Source organism: Vanellus vanellus (genome assembly GCF_965231255.1).
Source record: "Vanellus vanellus genome assembly, chromosome: 11".
Lineage (NCBI taxonomy): Eukaryota > Metazoa > Chordata > Aves > Charadriiformes > Charadriidae > Vanellus > Vanellus vanellus.
This window is the reverse complement of record NC_138916.1, coordinates 1,066,901-1,076,125: the sequence shown is the minus strand read 5'-3', so window position 1 is coordinate 1,076,125 and position 9,225 is coordinate 1,066,901.

Below are 9,225 nucleotides of genomic sequence, written 5' to 3'. Positions count from 1 at the left end.
AAATCATTCCACCTTTAGAGGTATTCATGTGTTCAGATTAAAATGCTTAACAAATAGCCATTTATATTTTAATTAATTGTTGACTGCAGTCATTACAGAGAGAAACAGGAATTCCAAAGGAATGACTTATCTCATTGTTATGGTTTGAGAGACCCATAACAATTTGTTGTCATTTAGATAATCATTCTATCACATTCTATCAGAAAAAACAAGAAAACCTGGGAGCTGAAGTATAAACATATTTAATAGAATAAGATTAGATAATTAACATTAACAGCACTAAAGAGCTGATATTGATCCCGACACCAATGCAGAATATGCAAAGATTCTACTCAGCCAATTATATCAGTAGGAAGTTGTGCACTCCCAGCAGTGGACAGCAAATGTCGGACACTGCAAGTGCTACGGCTTCAGGAGGAAGGGAAGGACTCAGGGCTCCGGCACCAGGTCACAAAGTTCTCAGGATGGCAGCCATCAAGGGAGAGAGCCAACTTCACAGCAAACTTTCTAATTTATAATTAGTGTGCTGTTGATGGTATGAAATAATCCTGTTGGCCAGCTTGGGTCAAGCGCCCAGGTCTCGCTCCTCCTCATCCCTGCACCTGGCTAGCTCGAAAACACTGAGACCTTGAGACCCACACACCATAGCTGGCTGTAAAGTAAATATTTTCACAAATTCAGACACTGGAGTCTTCCAAAAGTGAATTTTTCCCAAGCATTAGAAGAGAAATTAGTCCTGTGTCTCTCAAACCAGGACACTCATTCATGAGATAAATACCAAGAAAATCACAGAATCACAGAATGGTCAGGGGTGGAAGGGACCTCTGAAGCTCATCCAGTCCAACTTCCTGCCAGAGCAGGGTCACCTACAGCAGTTGCACAGGACGGCATCCAGGCAGGTTTGGAATGTCTCCAGAGTGGGAGACTCCCCCACCTCTCTGGGCAGCCTGTGCCAGTGCTCTGCCACCTGCACAGGAGAGAAGTCCCTCCTCATGTTAAGATGAAACTTCCTATGCTCAAGTTTGTGCCTGTTACCTCTTGTCCTGTCACTGGGCACCACTGAAAAAAGACTATTCCCATCCCCCTGGCACCCTCCCTTTAAGGATTTGTAAGCACTGATAAGACCCCCCCTCAGTGTTCTCTTCTCCAGACTAAAAAGACCCAAGTCCCTCAGCCTTTCCTCATAAGAGAGATGCTCCAATCCCCTCATCATCTTTGTAGCCCTATGCTGGACTCTCTCTGACAGTTCCCTGTCCTTCTTGAACTGGGGAACCCAGAACTGGACACAGTACTCCAGATGTGGCCTCACCAGGGGAGAGTAGAGGGGGAGGATGACCTCCCTCGACCTGCTGGCCACACTCTTCTTGATGCACCCCAGGATACCATTGGCTTTATTGGCCACCAGAGCACATTGCTGGCTCATGGGCATCCTGTTGTCCACCAGGACTCCCAGGTCCCTTTCCACAGAGCTGCTCTCCAGGATGTCAGCCCCCAGCCTGTACTGGTGCATGGGATTATTCCTCCCCAGGTGCAGGACCCTACACTTGCCCTGGTTGAATGTCATAAGGTTTCTGTCCGCCCAACTCTCCAGCCTGTCCAGGTCACGCTGTAAGGTGGCACAGCCTTCGGGCGTGTCAGTGACCCCTCCCAATTCTGCGTCATCAGCAAATTTGCTGATGGTACACTCTATCCCTTCATCCAGGTCATTGATGAATATATTGAACTGGAGTGGACCTGGTACCAAACCCTGGGGAACACTGCTAGTTAAAGATCCTCCAACTAGACTCTGCACCGCTAACCACAATCCTCTGAGCTCTATCTGCCAGCCACTGTTCAATCCACTGCACTGTCCATTCATCTCACCCACACTTCCTAAGCTTGCCTGTGAGGATAATGTGGGAAACAGTGTCAAAAGCTTTGCTGAAGTCAGGGTAGACAACATCCACTGCTCTCCCCTCATTCACCCATCCAGTCACGCCATTGTAGAAGGCTATCAGATTAGTCAGACATGACTTCCCTTTGGTGAATCCATGTTGACTACTCCTGATAACCTTCTTTTCCTCCACAGGCTTGGAGATGACAACCCAAACAAGCTGTTCCATCATCTTTCCAGGGATGGAGGTGAGTCTGACCGGCCTGTAGTTTCCCGGGTCATCCTTCTTATCCTTTTTGAAGACTGGAGCGACATTGGCTTTCCTCCAGTCCTCAAGCGGCTCACCTGTTCTCCAGGACCTATCAAAGTTGATGGAGAGCGGCCCAGCAATGACTTCCACCAGCTCCCTCAACACTTGCAGGTGCATCCCATCAGGGCCCATGGACCTGTAGATATCCAGTTTACCTAACTGATTTCTAACTTGTTCCTCATCAACCAAGGGAAAGTCTTGCTTTGTCCAGACTTTCTCTGTTACCCACAAAGTCTGGGACTCATATATATAATAAACATATATTTGTCTCCACTAGTTATACACTAATCCTTACTAGGTAAGAGGTGGATTTCTGCATTTTAGATTTTAAAAGTCAGACATGATGTGGTTCTTTTAAATTTAAATTGAAAAATTTGCATTATTTCTGTCTGAATGCCTCCTTCTTGGAGGAGGGGCTGGTATATTATTTTTCTTTGTAAGTAGCAAAATCACCAAGTAAGTATGGACTTGTAAAGACAGAGATAAATATATTAGCATAAATAAATTAGTAAAATGTGAGCAAATGAGGGAAGTATTTTCTTGTCTCTTCCCCAAAAGATGTTAGAAAAACTAAGTATGAGCTGGCCAAAACTGGTTTCAGGGGTAACAAAGACGACAAAGAAGAAATAGTTAAGATACATAAAACAGAACCCATACAGAAAATATGGATCTAACATGGAGTTGCAGATGAGCGAAGAAAGAGCAAAGCTTAAAAGCTTAAAAGTATGTTAACAAATATAGCAAACATAGAACTTAAGGTTAATCCTTTATCCTTCTGGAATGCTATTCAGAGCCCAGCTGGGACGCTCCATAGGGCCTAAAAATTTTCCCTACACCTATGTTTACATAACTGAATACCAGTCCTAGACTACCTCTATGAAAAATGGAAAAACATAGGCACTTCCCACTGCCATCCCAGTTGTCTTGATAATTACGTCATACAGAATGATTGCTATCTGGAGGTGTTTGTGACTTCTAATGTTCTCAGGACGTTTAAAGTGTCATCGGGTTCTTTGCAAGTTATGTCAGAGTTAGCATGACTTTCAGGAATTAGTATATTAGGTTGGGATTTGCTTGGAGCCGTGCATTGCTAATTTCCATCTTTTTCTCTCGAGTTTTCTTTCTTGAAGAAGTGTGGTTCTTAATGAGCCGGATATGACTTCTCAAACTGTGCCACCAGGAATAAAAAACTCACATGCTTGCGCTTTGAAGCTGTGCAGAAACAATGCTTTGACATTACAGGCTGCCTTCTCTACCAACACCAAGATAAAGTGCATCAGCATGGAGTGTCCCTCTGGCTAGAGGGTCCTTGATTTCTATTAACTGAGGAATCAGTTGAAGAACAACTTACAGTGGATCTCTAACTTTCAGATCACAGAATCATAGACTTGTTATGGCTGGAAAAGACCATCAAGTCCAACGGTTATCTAACTCTACTGGGCCCACTTCTAAACCATGTCGCTGAGCACCATATTTAGATGGCTTTTAAGTCACCAAGGATGGTGACTCAACCACTTCCCTGGGCAGCCTGTTCCAGTCTTTGAAAACCCTTTCAGTGTAGAAGTTTTTCCTAATGTCTAACCTAAACCCTCTCTGGATCAACGTGATGCTATTTCCTCTTGTCCTGTCAGTTGTAACTTGTGAGACCAATGCCTACATCTCCACAACCTCCTTTCCGTTAGTTGTAGAGAGTGATAAGGTCTCCCCTCAGCCTTTTTTTCTTCAGACTAAACTACCCCAAGTCCCTCAGCTGCTCCTCATAAGACTTATTCTCTAGACCTTTCACCAGCTTTGTTGCCCATCTCTGGACCCTCTCCAGCACCTCAATGTCCTTCTTATACTGTGGCGCCCAAAACTGAACACAGTACTCAAGGTGCGGCCTCACCAGTCCTGAGTACAGGGGGACAAACACTTCTCTGGCCCTGCTGGCTACACTACTCCTGACTCAGACCAGGATGCTGTTGACCTTCTAGGCCACCTAAGCACACCATTGGCTCATGTTCATCCAGCTGTCAATCAACACCCCCAGGTCCTTTTCTGCCAGGCAGCTTTTCAGCCACTCCTCCCCAAGCCTGTAGCGCTACGTGGGGTTGTTGTGACCCAAGTGCAGGACTTGGATCTTGGCCTTGTTGAAGCTCCTTCTATTGGCCTCAGCCCATTCATCCAGCCTCTCCAGGTTCCTCTGAAGAGCCCTCCTACCCTCAAGCAGATCAACACTCCCGCTTAACTTGGTGTTGCCTGCAAACTTACTGAGCGTGCTCTCAATTCCTTCGTCAAGGTCATTAAGAAAGATGTTAAAGAGGAGTGGCCCCAACACTGAGACCTGTAGAACACCACCTGTGACCAGCCGCAAACTGGATTTAACTTCATTCACCACCATGCTCTGGTCCTGGCCATGCAGCCAGTGTGCGATCCAACAGAGTGTATGCCTGTCCAAGCCTTGGGTAGCCATTTTTTTCAGGAGATTGCTGTGGGGAACAGTATTGAAGGCTTTACTGAAGTCCTGTCCATTGGGACCTCCCTGGCTAGCCAGGACTGCTGATAAATTATGAAGAGTGGTCTGGTGAGCACATCTGCCAACTCCTTCAGCACTCTTGGGTGTAACCCATCCGGCCCTATAGACTTGTGTGTGTCTATTTGTTGCAGGAGGTCACTAACCATTTCCTTTTGGATATGGAGGTCTCATCCTGTTCCCCATCCCTGTCTTCCAGCTCAAGGGGCTGGGTACCCAGCAAACAACTAGTCCTGCTATTAAAGACTGAAGCAAAGAAGACGTTAAGTACCTCACCCTTTTCCTCATCCTTAGTCACTGTGTTTCCCCCTGCATCCAATAAAGGAGGAAGATTCTCCCTAGTCGTCCTTTTGACGTTAATGTATTTATAGAAGCATTTTTTGGTTGTCTTTTACAGCAATAGACAGATTGAGTTCTAGTTGGGCTTTAGCCCTTCTAATTTTCTCCTTGCATAACTTCACTGCATCTTTGTAGTCCTCCTGAGTGGCCCGCTCCCTTTTCCAAAGGTCATAAACTCTCCTTTTGTTCCTGAGTTCCAGCCAAAGCTCTCCATTCAGCCAGGCCGGTTTTCTACCCTGCTAGCCTGTCTTTTGGGTCGTGGGGATGGCCTGTTCCTGCTTTTTTTAAACTTCCTTCTTGAGGAGTGCCCAACCTTCCTGGACTCCTTTAACCTTCAGGACGGCCTCCCAATGGACTCTGCCAATCAGTTTCCTGAACAGGGCAAAGTCCGCCCTATGGAAGTCCAAGGTGGCAGTTCTGCTAACCCCTCCTTACTTCACTGCGAATTGAAAACTCTATTATTTCATGATCCCTATGCCCAAGAGGGCCTCTAACTGTTACATCTCCTACAAATTCTCTGTTAACAAGTAGCAGGTCCAGGAGGGCACCCTCTCTAGTTGGCTCCTTCACCAGCTGTGTCAGGAATTTATCTTCCACACACTCCAAGAGCCTCCGGGACTGTTCCCTCTCTGCTGTATTGTATTCCCAGCACACATCTGGGAAGTTGAAGTACCCCATGACAACAAGAGGTAGTGATCGTGAGACCTCTCCCATCTCCTTATAAAGTATTTCATCAGCCTCATCTTCCTGATTGGGTGGTCTGTAACAAAATCCCACCACTATATCTGCCTTGTTGGCCTTCCCCTTGATTCTTAGCCATAAACACTTGACTTTACCATCACCGTCATTAAGTATTAGACATTCATATCTCTCCCTGACATAGAGGGCCACTCTGCTGCCTCTCCTTCCTCACCTGTCCCTTCTGAAAAGTTGCAAGTCATCAGTTGCAGCACTCCAGTCATGCAAGTTGTCCCACCGTGTTTCCATGATGGCAGCTATATTGTAGTTTTCTCGTTGCACAATGGCCTCCATTTTGTCCATCTTATTGCCCATGCTGCGTGTGTTGGTATAGATGCACTTCAGCTGGGCTAATGATCCTGCTGCCTTCTTGGAGGAAGAAGCCCTAGTTCCCACCAGACTGGTCTCAGATGTTTCCATGCCTATTCCAGATGCTTACCAGCCTATCAACTGTTGTGTCTTTGCTGTCTAAGTTTTGGAGATAGGTCCTTAATATTGAAAGATTTTTTGAAAAACAAGCAGTGGGACAGAATCTGTTTTTCAGATAATCTATTAATCTATCTAACAATTCACAGTCTTCATCCCCCTGTCCTAGATGGAGTTATTCCACTCCAAGTGCAGGACTTTGCCCTTCGCCTTGTTGAAATTCATGATGTTCTAGTCGACCCATTTCTCTAGTCTGTTGAGGTTCCTCTGGGTGGCAGCATAACTGTCTGGTGTATCAGCCACTGCTCCCAGTTTTTTGTTAGTAGCAAATTTGCTAAGGCCGCCATCATACAGATAATCAGTGAAGTGTTGAACAGGATTGGACACAGTACTGACCCCTGGGGTACACCATTAGTTACTGGCCTCCAACTAGATTTTGTGCCATTGATCACAACCCTCTGAGCCTGACCATTCAGCCAGTTTTCAATCCACCTCACTATCTGCTCATCCAGGCCATAATTCATCAGTTTCTCTATGAGGATCCTGTGGAAGACCACATCAAAAGTCATTCTGAAATCAAGGGAAACAACATCACAAAATCACAAAATCACAGAATGGTTGAAGTTGGAAGGGACCTCTGGAGGTCATCTCATCCAACCCTCTCCTGCTGAAGCAGGGACACCTAGAGCCAGTTGCCCAGGACGGTGTCCAGGCTGCTTTTGAATACCTCTGAGGAGGCACACTCCATAACCTCCCTGGGCAACCTGTGCCAATGTTCAGTCACCCTCACAGTAAAAAAGCATTTCCTGGTGTTCAGAGGGAACCTCTTGTGTTTCTGGTTTGTGCCCATTGCCTCTGGTCCTGGCACTGGGCACCACTGGGAAAAAACTGGCTCCTTCTTCTTTACTCGCCCCATCAAGTGGTGATATGCATTGATGAGATCCCCCTGAGCCTTTTCTTCTCCAGGCTGAACAGTCCCAGCTCTCCCAGCCTTTCCTCCCATGTGCGGTGTACCAGTTCCTCCACCGTCTTGGTGACCATTTGCTGGACTTTCTCCAGTATGTCCATGTCACTCTTGTACTGAGGAGCCCAGAACTGGACACAGCTCTCCAGATACAGCCTTACCAGTGCTGAGTAGAGGGGAAGGATCATATCCCTTTACCTGTTGGCAACACTTGCCCTAATGCAGCCCAAGATACCATTCACCTTCCTCGCAGCGAGGGCAAAGAAGGGCATATCTAACAGTTCTCCCTTTGTCTACCAAACCAGTCCTTTAATCAAAGAAGGTTATTAGGTTAGTGAAGCATGATTTCCCCTTGATGAAGCTATGCTGACTAAATTCATGTTCTTCATGTGCCTGGAAATTGTTCACAGGATTAGTTGCTCCATCACCTTCCCAGGGACCAAGGTGAGGCTGACCAGTCTGTAGTTCTCTGTGTCCTCTTTCTTGCCCTTTACAAAGACAGAAGTGACATTTGTTTTCATCCTGTCCTCAGGCATCTCTCCCAATCACCATGATCATTCAAAGATTATTGAGAATGGCCTCAAAATGACATCAGCCAGCTCCCTCAGCACTCATAGCAGCATTTCATCAGGGTTCATGGACTTATCACAGAATCATAGAATGCTTAGAGCTTGAAGGTACCTTAAAGATCATCTAGTTCCAACCCCCTGCCATGGGCAGGGAAACCTTCCACCAGCCCAGGTTGCTCAAAGTCCTATCCAACCTGGCCTTGAGCACCTCCAGGGAGGGGACCTCCACAACTCTGGGCAGCCTATTCCAGTGTCTCACCACCGTTCGAGTAAAGAATTTCTTCCTAATATCTAATCTAAATGTACCCTTTTATGTATGTCTGGTATTCCCTGACCTGACCTTCGAATCATTGCTCCAGACTCTCCCCCTGGTCTCTAGGGCGTGGGATTCCTGAAGGCTGGTCTTGCTAGTAAAGGCCAAGGTAAAGGCTGCATTCAGTACATCGGCCTTTTCCAGGTCTCCCAACTCGTTCAACAATGGGCCCCCATTCTCCCTCGTCTGCCTTTTTTCACCTTTGTACTTAGAGAAGCCCATCTCACTGTCTGGCCAGATTCAACTCCATTTCGGCTTTGACTGTCGTAACTGCATCTCTGCATGCTCAGACAGAGAAAGAACATTTGAAAAATAATAATTCTTAATTATGTTACGCGTTTTCCTCATTCTAACTGCCAGCCAGATGCTTTAGGGAATATAGCTGTGTGGCTGATCAAAAAATCCCCACCCACACACATGCATGCACGCACATGCACTACACACTGAAGGAATGCTCTCAAGAGGCAAGCAGAGGCTAGGAGCCCTTGAGGCTTGGGGGAGGATGATGGAGCAACTGTTCACAGCTGTTGAAAAAGAAACCAAAATAATCTCAATATGAAAAGAAACTGGAGGGTACTTTTTTACTATTTATTTTTTGGCAAATGGGCAAAACCTATAACAACTGGTTGTACTTAAATGCAGGGCAAAATTCATGCTGGGGTTATGAATATTGTTAAAGTAACATAGCCTGTGTATTTTTTAGGGTGGAAGCAAGCCTTGCCAGGGCCAGAAATCTGTTGATCACCCAGCAGCGTCACAGGTGAGAGCTGGATGAGCTGACCAGATGTGTGTGCAGCCACATGGCTGCATAACCTGACCTGTCATGGACTTTTCTGCCTGACCTCAGTCCCTAAAGTGGACTGTTCCCTGAAAGAACTGCAGCACGGGGAGAGGCCACACTGGAGCAGGTTTATCCTGAAGGACCACAGCCCCCAGAGAGCACCCACTCTGGAGCAGAGGAGAAGCATGAGGGAGAATGCGCAGCAGAGACAAACTGTTGTGAACTGACCGCAATGTCCCGCCGCTCGGAGGGGGAGGAAGTGGAAGACTTGGGAATGACGGAATGAAGTTGAGCCCAGGAGAAAGGGGAAGGTGGGGAGAAGGTGTTTTAGTTTTGTCTTTGTTTCTCACCATGCAATCTATTTTAATTGGCAATAAATTAAATTTTTTTGCCCCCAGAC